Source organism: Heloderma suspectum, chromosome 2 (genome assembly GCF_057233095.1).
Source record: "Heloderma suspectum isolate Gila_16-S chromosome 2, 16-S_ref, whole genome shotgun sequence".
NCBI classification, from domain to species: Eukaryota; Metazoa; Chordata; class Lepidosauria; order Squamata; family Helodermatidae; genus Heloderma; species Heloderma suspectum.
In genome coordinates, this window is record NC_139459.1 from 377,141,561 (window position 1) to 377,152,774 (window position 11,214).

Here is an 11,214-nt window from a genome sequence, read left to right on the forward strand (position 1 = left end):
CAATCTCCCAACAATACAATATTCTTAGGAGGACACAAAAATAATGAAAAGGAGAAGAAAGGAGAAGAAAGGAAAAGGGATTTTTTTTCTTTTTTAAAGGGTTAACTATAAACTCCAATACACATGGGCTTCAGATTCCATTCTACTTTAAAAACTATACTTATAACATTAGCAATATTACAATTTAATAATCAACCTTACATTTCAATATCATATCATCAGTCTTATAGCAAGGAAGCAGGCCTGCAGTTCATTCCCAGTAACCATATATTACCCTTAAGTTAATAGTAACTTAATAGTAATAATAGTAATAGTAATAATAAAGTAATAGTAATAGTAATAGTAATAGTAATAATAATAATAATAATAAAGTAATAGTAATAGTAATAAATTATTAATTAATAATAATAAATAATAATATAAATAATATAAATAATAAATAATAATAATAATAATAAAGTAATAGTAATAATAAAGCTTAACAGTTTAACCAACCAAAAATCTTACTAAGTAGTCTTATAGTAAGGATGATGATGATGATGATGAAATTATAATATTATATAATAATAAAGCTTGGAAGCAACCTTACAACAGTCAGTAATATATTTTATACTAGATATATAAATGAGTGTGCACAATACACCCTCAAACAATATATTTAAATACAGCATATATCCATTTTTGAGAATGAGAATTTAAAGAAAAATAAAAAAGAGAAGAAAAATGAAAGAAAGCAAACGAATATATGTATAATCAGTTATCTCTGGCCTAGCCTGAATCATGCAGACTAAACATAGACAGTTAACAAAACTTGTTTAAAGATTCCAGTTCATGGGGCTGGAACAGAGATCTCATGCATTTTTACGTTCAGCCATGCTTCCGCCATTTCATGATTTAGGAACTTGTTCATCTGACCTTCAGAAACAATGCAAAATGTAGCAGGATATTTTAAGTGATATTGTAAATTCATTTGTTTTGCCAGATTTTTCACCTTGATGAATTGCCTCCTTTTATCAGCCACCTCTTTGATGTAATCTGGAAATAATATAACTTTATCTTGTTTCCAAAGAAGACTTCCACCTTCTCTTGCCAAATGCAGGATATAATTCTTTGTGGAGATTCTTGCAAATTGGACTATAATCGTATAGCCAGTCCCTTTAGCATTTGGCACACGAAATGCCCGCTCAGTATCAAGTAAATAATCAGATGACACAGGGAGTATCTCATGCAAAAGCTTGTCTACAAAGGTAGGCAAATTTACATCACTAGGCAAATTTTTAATACCAATAATACGTACATTGGATCTGCGCGTGAAGGCCTCCAGTTGGGAAATTCTGAAAGGGAAATTTTTGAAAAAAGTTGTGTCGTAGTTTCGTTCGTTGTCAGCCTATCTTGCAGCTCGTTAACCTTCGCCTCCATTTTTTGCCAAGTGTTAATTAAATCCACAGTCCCTTGCAGGGCGGTGATCATTCTCATCTGTGCTCCCTATAACCAGTCTGTCTCTAATCAATTCTTCTTTCAAAGTGTTATATGCACATGAATGCCATTTTCCGCAATTTAACAATATATTGATTTATGGTTTCATCAGGTTCTTGTGCACATTTGTTAAATAGGTAGCATTCATATATAACATTTCTAGTAGGCTCAAAATGCTTTTGAAGGACTTCTAGTAATTTGGATGGATCTTGTCTGTCTGCTGCTAGAATATCAAAGTGCTGCTGGAGCAAATGACATTCTTTCCCAATCACTGATAGTAATGTTGCAACCCTAATCCCTTTATCTTTACCATCCAATCCTGTTGGAGATTCACTTCTGACACCATGTTTTAATAGTGCTTTCTTAGCCCAGGAAAGGCAGAGGCCTATGTGCTGTGACTAAAGTAGGGCTGTGCACCACCTTGTTACGAAGCCTGAATAACAAGGCGAAGCGGGCATGTTCGGAGAAAAATCCTTGTGATATGAAGCGGGTCAGAGAAGTACTGAGGTGCCCCCCCCCCACAAAGTGCCTCCTCTGCCTTGATTATTTGGAGCTCTAATTAATGCCTGAGTAGTCCAGACAGGCTGTCTCCAAAATGTATCAACTTCTGAAAGCTCACGTGGAGGGGCATGAGGAGGAGGAGGAGGAAGGAGGGGGAAGGCGAGTGCAGGAGGAGGAGGCAGTGTGCTTTGGCGAATAAGAACTCTCAGCCAGAACCGACACCGGCAGTCCCCAATCAGAGAGAGTGATGGAGGAAGGCGGTGTATATACTTTGTCGAAAGGCTGTGAACGGTTATTGCGCTAGCTGTTTCTTTGGGAGAGGGCTGGTGTATGGGAAGATGATCGTGTCTGTGTGCGTGCACGCGTGCCTGTGCATTCCTTGGAGTTGTTCCTTCAAATTCTTCATTTTTGACCACCATTAGGCTTTCCTCAATATTTAAATCAAAAAGAAGCAGCTTGGTTGTAGTGGGATCGCTCCATCACTCCTTGCTTATCCGTCTCCTTTGGGATGCTGTCTTTGCAGCACCCATTCCAGCCACCTTCTCCTGTTTCTTTCTACCTCCAACTAGTTTGTTATTTGTGTTAGATAGATTCATCTCTCCTTTCCATATTTTTTCATACTAACATAGCTTTTCCTCACTCATTGCTGCTATGCTCCCCATTCCTGTGTTTGTTTGTTTATGTCACTTTTGGACTTTGGAAAAGGCTGCGTTTGTTGTCTAAGGACAACCCTCACTTCTGCTTTCTCCATTCTATTTTCTTGTCATTTTTTTGACTGTCAACTCTGTCTTTTAGATTTTTAAAAACGCAGTCTTATTTCGATTTTTAAATGCAAACATTGACTTCTGGGCATGCATTGACTTCTGGCCCTCCCCCCCCTTTAAGTCATATTCAAGCATTTAATGTTTTCTTTCTTTCTAAAGTCTTAAAGAAAAGCATATTATAGCAGCCTACGTGTGTAGTCCCCTTCATGGGTCACTGCCTTGTTGTGGCGAAGGGGCTTGCGTAACTCAGTGACACCATCAGCTATGCCGTGCAGGGCCACCCAAGACGGACAGGTCATGGTGGAGAGTTCTGACAAAATGTGGTCCACTGGAGAAGGAAATGGCAACCCACTCCAGTATTCTTGCCAAGAAAACCCCATGGAACGCATCACAAGGTTAAAAGATATGACGTCGGAAGATGAGCCCCTCAGGTCGGAAGGTGTCCAATATACTATTGGGGAAGAGCAGAGGGTATTTCCAAGTAGTGCCAGAAAGAGTGAAGTGGCTGGGCCAAAGCCGAAAGGACATTCAGCGGCGGCTGTGTCTGGTGGTGAAAAGAAAGTCCGATGCTGTAAAGAACAATATTGTTTAGGAACCTGGAATGTCAGATCAATGAATCAAGGTAAGCTGGAGGTGGTCAAACATGAGATGGCAAGATTGAACATCGACATCTTGGGAATCAGCAAACTAAAATGGACAAGCATGGGCGAATTTAATTCAGGTGACCATTACATCTACTACTGTGGGCAAGAATCCCTTAGAAGAAATGGAGTAGCACTCATAGTCAACAAAAGGGTGGGAAAAGCAGTACTGGGGTACAATCTCAAAAACGATAGAATGATCTCAGTATGAATCCAAGGCAAACCATTCAACATCACAGTAATTCAAGTCTATGCCCAACCGCTGAGGCCGAGGAAGCTGAGGCTGATCGGTTCTATGAAGACCTACAACACCTTCTAGAACAAACACCAAAAAAAGATGTCCTCTTCATCATAGGGGAGTGGAATGCTAAAGTAGGAAGTCAAGAAATCACCTGGATAACAGGCAGGCATGGCCTTGGTGTACAAAATGAAGCAGGACAAAGGCTAATAGAGTTTTGCCTAGAGAACATGCTGATCATAGCAAACACTCTTTTCCAACAGCACAAGAGGCGACTCTACACATGGACATCACCAGATGGTCAATATCGAAATCAGATTGATTATGTACTTTGCAGCCAAAGATGGAGAAGCTCCATACAGTCAGTAAAAACAAGACCTGGAGCTGACTGTGGCTCAGATCATGAGCTTCTTATTGCAAAATTTTGGCTTAAATTGAAGAACGTAGGGAAAACCACTAAACCATTCAGGTATGACCTAAATCATATCCCTGATGAATATACAGTGGAGGTGAGGAATAGATTGAAGGGATTAGACCTGACAGACAGAGTGCCTGAGGAACTATGGACAGAGGTCCGTAACATTATTCAGGAGGCAGCAACTCAATCCATCCCAAAGAAAAAGAAATGCAAGAAAGCAAAGTGGCTGCCTGTCTGATGAGGCTTTACAAGTAGCTGCGGAAAGAAGGGAAGCGAAAAGCAAGGGAGAAAGGAGAAGATATATCCAACTGAATGCAGAGTTCCAGAGAATAGCAAGGAGAGACAAGAAGGCCTTCTTAAATAAACAATGCAAAGAAATCGAGGAAAACAATAGAATGGGAAAGACTAGAGATCTTTTCAAGAAAATCGGAGATCTCAAGGGAATGTTTTGTGCAAAGACGGGCATGATGAAGGACAAAGAAGGCAGGGACCTAACAGAAGCAGATGAGATTAAGAAGAGGTGGAAAGAATACACAGAAGAACTATACAGGAAAGATCTGAATGTTCCTGATAGCCATGATAGTGCGGTCACTGAACTTGAGCCGGACATCCTAGAGAGTGAAGTCAAGTGGGCCTTAGGAAGCATTAGTAACAACAAAGCTAGCGGAGATGACAGTATTCCAGCTGAGCTATTTAAGATCCTAAAAGATGATGCTGTTAAAGTGTTGCACTCAATATGCCAACAAATTTGGAACACTCAACAGTGGCCACAAGACTGGAAAAGCTCAGTTTACATCCCAATTCCAAAGAAGGGCAATGCCAAAGAGTGTTCAAACTACTGTACCATTGCACTCATTTCACATGCCAGCAAGGTGATGCTCAAAATCCTACAAGCTAGGCTTCAGTAGCATGTGAACCAAGAACTACTGGAAGTACAAGCTGGGTTTAGAAGAGGCAGAGGAACTAGAGATCAAATCGCCAACATTCGCTGGATCATGGAGAAAGCAAGAGAATTCCAGAAAAACGTCTATTTCTGCTTCATTGACTACACTAAAGCCTTTGATTGTGTGGATCACAACAAACTGTGGCAAATTCTTAAAGAGATGGGAGTTCCAGACCACCTTACCTGTCTCCTGAGAAACCTGTACGAGGGTCAAGAAGCAACAGTAAGAACCGGACATGGAACAACCGATTGGTTCAAAATTGGGAAAGGAGTATGACAAGGCTGTATATTGTTGCCCTGCTTATTTAATTTATATGCAGAGTACATAATGAGAAACACCAGGTCGGATGAATCAGAGGTCGGAATTAAGATTGCCGGGAGAATTATCAACAACCTCCGATACACAGACGATACCACTCTAATGGCAGAAAGTGAAGAGGATCTAAAGAGCCTCTTGATAAGGGTGAAAGTGGAGAGTGCAAAAGCTGGTTTGAAACTCAACATTACAAAAACTAAGATCATGGCATCTGGTCCCATCACTTCCTGGCATATAGAAGGGGAAGAAATGGAAGCAGTGACAGATTTTATTTTCTTGGGCTCCAAGATCACCGCAGATGCTGACTGTAGCCATGAAATTAAAAGACGCTTGCTCCTTGGGAGGAAAGCTATGGCAAACCTAGAGAGCATAGTAAGAAGCAGGGACATCACCTTGCTGACAAAGATTCGTATAATCAAAGCTATGGTTTTCCCAGTGGCAACGTATGGCTGTGAGAGCTGGACTATAAGGAAGGCTGAGCGCCGAAGAATTGATGCGTTCGAACTGCTTTTCTTTAGTTCTGCTTTTCTTTAGTTCTTGTGTGCATGTGTACGTGCTAGATTGTTGTTCCACCAACACTATGCATCCCAATTTCAAGACAGTGTTGAGAAAGCACAAGACACATAGTATTTATATTAATACCTTCTTATTCCAATAACACTCCACTGTGTGGCAAAGCAATCCAGAGCGATATAAGATATATCTGGGGTGTTGGCAGGGGCAGATGTGGAGAGAAGTTACAGCTCTTGGCTTTGGGAGTTTTCCTGGAAAATCTCGAATTTCACCTGTCCTTAGCACACAAGCCGGTGGGCCAAACTGCCTGGGCTTTGGGGGGTACAATGCCCTTGAGGGTGGCTGGGAGAGGCCAAGGTGTCACATGCGTGTGTGGAAACAGGGAGAAGTTACAGCTCTTTGCTTTGACAGTTTCAGTGGAAAACATCAGATTTTAACTCCACCTAGCACAAAAGCCACTGGGCCAAACTGTCTGAAGTTTTGCAGGTGGCCTCCTCTCCAGGGGCTTGGAGAACTCCCCAATGTTCTTGCCTGTATCTTAAAAACTAAAAAAGTTATGACTGTTTGTGTTTTCCCATGCAAGTCAATGGGAAAATGCCAAAAGCGGGTGAGCCAGATATCCAAATCTCACTTCGGATTCAGATCCGAGTTGGAGCGGAGGGGGTCCGAATGGGTCCAAAGCAGATAGGGGTAACTTCTGAGGATCCAAAGTGGATCGAGGGGTCCATGCACAGCCCTAGACTAAAGCTTTATTGAGAATGAAACAAGATCTGCAGCACTTGCTTAGGCTTCTCCCTCTTGACCTCTGTACTAGAGCTCAGCTTCTAGTCTCCTTGCAGTCCTTTTGCTGGTTATAACTGCTACCTATTATAACAATGATGATGCCCCCACACACTCAGTCTCTCTCTCTCTCTCTCTCTGTCTCACACACACACACACACACACACACACACACACCGTTCTTTGCTTCCTAATTTAGAGGCTGGGTGTTCCATGTTAGCACGAATATATCCAACCATTCTCAACCGTTAAACGTGGCAAGGATAATCAAAGCTACTGCTTTCACTTTCACTTAATGAAATATTTGAACACTTTATTGGATTTAGTTGTTGTTAAGTGTTGCACATGTGGCATGCCTAATTCCAGGACTGGAACACACATCTGGGTGGAGGTTGCTTTAAAATCAATGATGGCTATTGGCTCTGAAACAAGATAACTACCTCTACCCATCTGCTGCCTCAACACACACAAACCTGTATGTGGGGATTGGCAGTTAGCCAATCAGTGTTAGCATAAAGAAAGATCTAGAAATTATATCCAGAGCTTTGTATTGCCTAGAAAGATTTGTGGAGTCAAAGAGACAAGAATTGAATGATATGTTATTTTCTTTGAATGCACGATGATGTGATATGTATATTTTTTTCAGGAAAGGACCCACAAAGTACTGGAACATCCTGTCTTTCCTTTTGGCCATCCAGGAAGTCAACCAGAATCCCAGACTCTTACCCAACATCACCCTGGGTTATGACATCCAGGACAACCATTTTGATGGAAGAATGACTTCTGAGGCCTTGGAAGACCTGCTTTCTACTGGACAGGCGAATGTTCCAAACTACAGCTGTGGAAAACCAAACAACCTTCTGGCTCTTCTTGAAGGAGCCAGCTCTGAAAACTCCATCCAAATTTCAACTATGTCTAGCATATACAAAATCCCACAGGTAGGGATGGAGGAGGGTGGAGCATTTGAAACTGAGGCTAATTCCACTTCGTAGTCTCTTCACAGAACTCAAAAAGTGGGAAGCAGATGTCAAATGTGAGACTGGAGACAAACAATAGTTTTAAAAGTGTGCTACAAGTAGTTTGAGGGAGGTTTCACCTCTCCAGGTGGACAGATATGCATCTTTCTTTTCTCACACTGACCTCTCCACTCAAATGGGTTTTTCAGAATTTCAAAACCATTGTCCTAGTTGCAGAGATACAGGGGCAGAGCTCAGGGACAGAGAGCCAGCATGCTGTAGTGGTTAGTGTGTTGGACTGGAACTTGGGAGATCTGGATTCTAGTCCCCTCTTCTAGTCTATACTTTCCCAGGAGTAAGTGCCATCGAAGACAACCTTCCCAGGAGTAAGTGGCATCGAAGACAACCTTCCCAGGAGTAAGTGCCATCGAAGACAAGGGCCCCATCTACATGGACACATTTTATGATGCAATTCCATTTAAAGCCATGTTTTCATGGATTCGAACTTGTTCCTACTGTGGCATATGTAGGCGGTAAAGTGGTGTATACATTTTTAAAAATTTGCTTTCACGGGGCAAATGGCACCTGAAACCACATTAGTTTGGGTGGGTGGAGTCCTGCTAGTAGAATGGAACATCATCAGCTGTGTAGCTGCGGTGCAGCGAGTGAGCAGAGGGTTGCTCTCTGCCCCTCTCCCGGCTTTGTGCCCAGTGAAGTGCAAGTGAAGGCAATTAGTTACTTCTGAGTAGACCTGTTTAGCCCACTTCTCTCCTCATGTCCACCCTTTCTCTGCAGGAGTAAAGGTCACTTGGGGGCAATCACCTTTTAAACTCATTAAAGTTATGCAGGTCAGGAGATCTAAACAACAGGCAAAGGAATTCTCCTGACCCCTCTCTCTGTTCTTGTACTCGGCCTGATCTCATCTGATCTCAGAAGCTAAGCAGGGTCAGCCCTGGTTAGTACTTGGATGGGAGACTGCCTGGGAATCAGACTTCCTGCATTGAGCATCGATGCTCTTGTAGGCCCCTTCCAACCCTATGATTCTATGAAACATTTCTATGAAACCTTAACATCATACAATCTTAAGCACAAGTATATGTAAAGTGCAATTGAAGGCAGTGAGTTTTTTTCCAAGTAGACATGTTTAGCCCACTTCTCTCCTCGTGTCCACCCTTTCCTGGCGGGACTAAGGGTCACTTGGGGGCAATCTCCACTCCTTCGCATCATCAAAGGTGCTTTTAAGCCAAGTGGATGTAAAAAAAAGAAAAGAAAAAAGAAGGAAACTGTCCCTGTCATGGCGTACAAAGTACCCTATCTGCCGTCTGCGCTGACAGAGCAAGGCTACACGTATCAGACAGGTTACACCATTCAGAGCGGAGCGGTTACTGCCGTAGTACCTGAGAATTGGAACCCCGAAAAGGGGGTGGGTGCTAGATCTGTTTTAAAATTACTTGCTGGAGACTCGGGGAAGGACAGAATGGAAGCAGCAGATCCCCAAGTGTCAGTTCAACACTTGAAACCCTGGGGATAACCTTGCTCAGGCAGCAACCTTGCTCCCTCGTTTTGACAGCCCTAAGTGCGCACCTTCGCAAGGCCAAAAAAGAAGAAGCCGGGGAACGAAAAGGGGTCCTGATCAGAGTGGGGGAGGGGAGTGGGATGGGCAGACAAGAAGGCTGCTGCCGCAAAGGACGCTGGGATACCGGCTCGAGGACTGAGGGGGAAGAACAACCTGCACCTGTCGGGCGCACGAGCCACGCAGCGTGGCTTGTTCACGGAAGTAATCTGTCTAGATTATGTACAAAAAAGGGATGTCGTGTCAAGCGAAGCCTCCCACTTCTGGCCAAATTTCAGAAATATCTGATGTAGAACTGATGTATATCTGATGCATTACTCTGAGGGGTTATAGAAGCTGGCCCAGTTCACATTGACATCCACTGGAAGGGGTCCCATGGGAGGAGGCGCAAGGTGTGGGCAGAGCAAATAGGGAATCGCCCTACCAAAGATCCTCCTTACAATAGGTGGAGGACTATCTATTGTGGCTATTTACAGTAGATAGTATCTATTGTATCTCCATCATAACAACCAGGATCTCTCCAGATATTAAGACATTTGGATCTGAAACAAAAGAAATCACCAGTCTCTTCCTTTCTATGCCAGGTCACGTATACTTTTGCTTCTCATGTTCTGAGTGATAAAGCTCAGTTCCCACTTTTCTACCAGATGATCCCCAAGGAAGGAACCCAGTACCCCGGGATTGTCAAAGTGCTCCTGCATTTCACATGGACATTGGTTGGTCTCGTTGCTCCAGACACTGACGACGGAGAGAGGTTCATGAGGACGCTGACCCCTGAGCTCATCAGGAATGGGATTTGTGTCATTTTCTCACAAAGCATCTCAGGACTGTATACAAAACAAGTGCAGCTCCATCCTTCTTCAGTCCGCAAGTGGAGACAAGTCAATGTCTTTATTTACTACGTGGAGGCTAGTTCCTTCTTAGATGGGATACACATTATACAACAAACAGTAGAATTCGTTATAAAACCCATTGTAGGCAAAGTCTGGATCACAACAGCTTTGTGGGACGTCACCTTAGAGCTGATGTATAACGACCTGTCTTTCCAACATATCCATGGTATTTTTTCCTTCTTTATCCAGACAAATAAAAGGACCAAATATGATGATTTTGAGCTCTTTTTCTTTGCTATGAAGCAGTTTTGGGATAAAGCATTTAATTGTTCCTATTCAAAGCATGCATTGTCTGTGAAAGGCTGGAGAAGATGTACACAGAATGAGAACCTGGAAACACTGTCCTGGGAGGTGCGTGAAAGAATTCTGTCTCTAGACAGCTACAACATTTACAACACCGTCCAGGCCGTGGCCCGTGCCTTAGATGCTGCTTATTCGTCCAGATCCAAGAGGATGGTGGTGGAGGGTGGAGACATGATGGATGTTCAGAGGGTACAGCCATGGCAGGTATTCCCGTTTCCACCACAGATATTTCTGCCAAACATGACTATCTAACTGTACAGTTCCAGAATCATTGACTTCAGAAAATGTCAAGCACTGTGTTGAGGTGAAATGTTGCGTATGTGTGAAGCAAACCCAGTTGCGATACTCCCTGTGCGGGTCCTTCTTTTTGCCCCCTTACACCAGCCTCAGAGGACTCAGCCTATCTGGTCATTGGGTGGAATCCAACGGGATGCTTATGTCCCTGCCGATTCTCTTGTGCCCCATAGGTACTGTTACACAACCGGTGGATCTCCTCGATTCTGTTGCGCGAGCAGGACCCACCAGTCGCACAACAGAGATTTAGCACTTCCCAAAGGAAGCCCTGAAATGGGTGGAAACGCTCGTTTCTCAATTGGAACAGGTTGGCGGAGCTTCCTCATGCGCGCTCTGCCAACCTGTCCCGTTCTAGAAATGAGCATTTTCGCTCATTTTTGGTTGCCCCAGAAGCACTTCGTGTTTGTTCTGCAAGCGAATGGTGCTGCTTGTGGACAGGAATTGGAAGGGTATAAGAGAATCGGTGGGGGCATAAGCACCCCACTGGATTCTACCCATAGCCCTCGGCACTGGACTAACCCCCTGCGTCTGCAGTGGCCTACTCCCTCTACTCCATCAGTGGAGCGAGGCATCGAGGTCCCTCTCTGAGAGCCTTCCTGCATCCT

General features: G+C 43.3%; 1 long non-coding RNA gene across 1 annotated transcript in view; it reads left to right on the forward strand.

Moving 5' to 3' along the window:
- Positions 1–10,223, forward strand: part of LOC146356283 (uncharacterized) — a 28,849-nt gene extending 18,626 nt beyond the window's left edge. The window contains exons 2-3 of the long non-coding RNA XR_014787312.1: positions 7,237–7,528; positions 9,704–10,223. This is a non-coding gene — a long non-coding RNA (uncharacterized LOC146356283). The remainder of the gene's footprint in view (positions 1–7,236; positions 7,529–9,703) is intronic.
- The last annotated feature ends 991 nt before the right edge of the window (positions 10,224–11,214 follow it).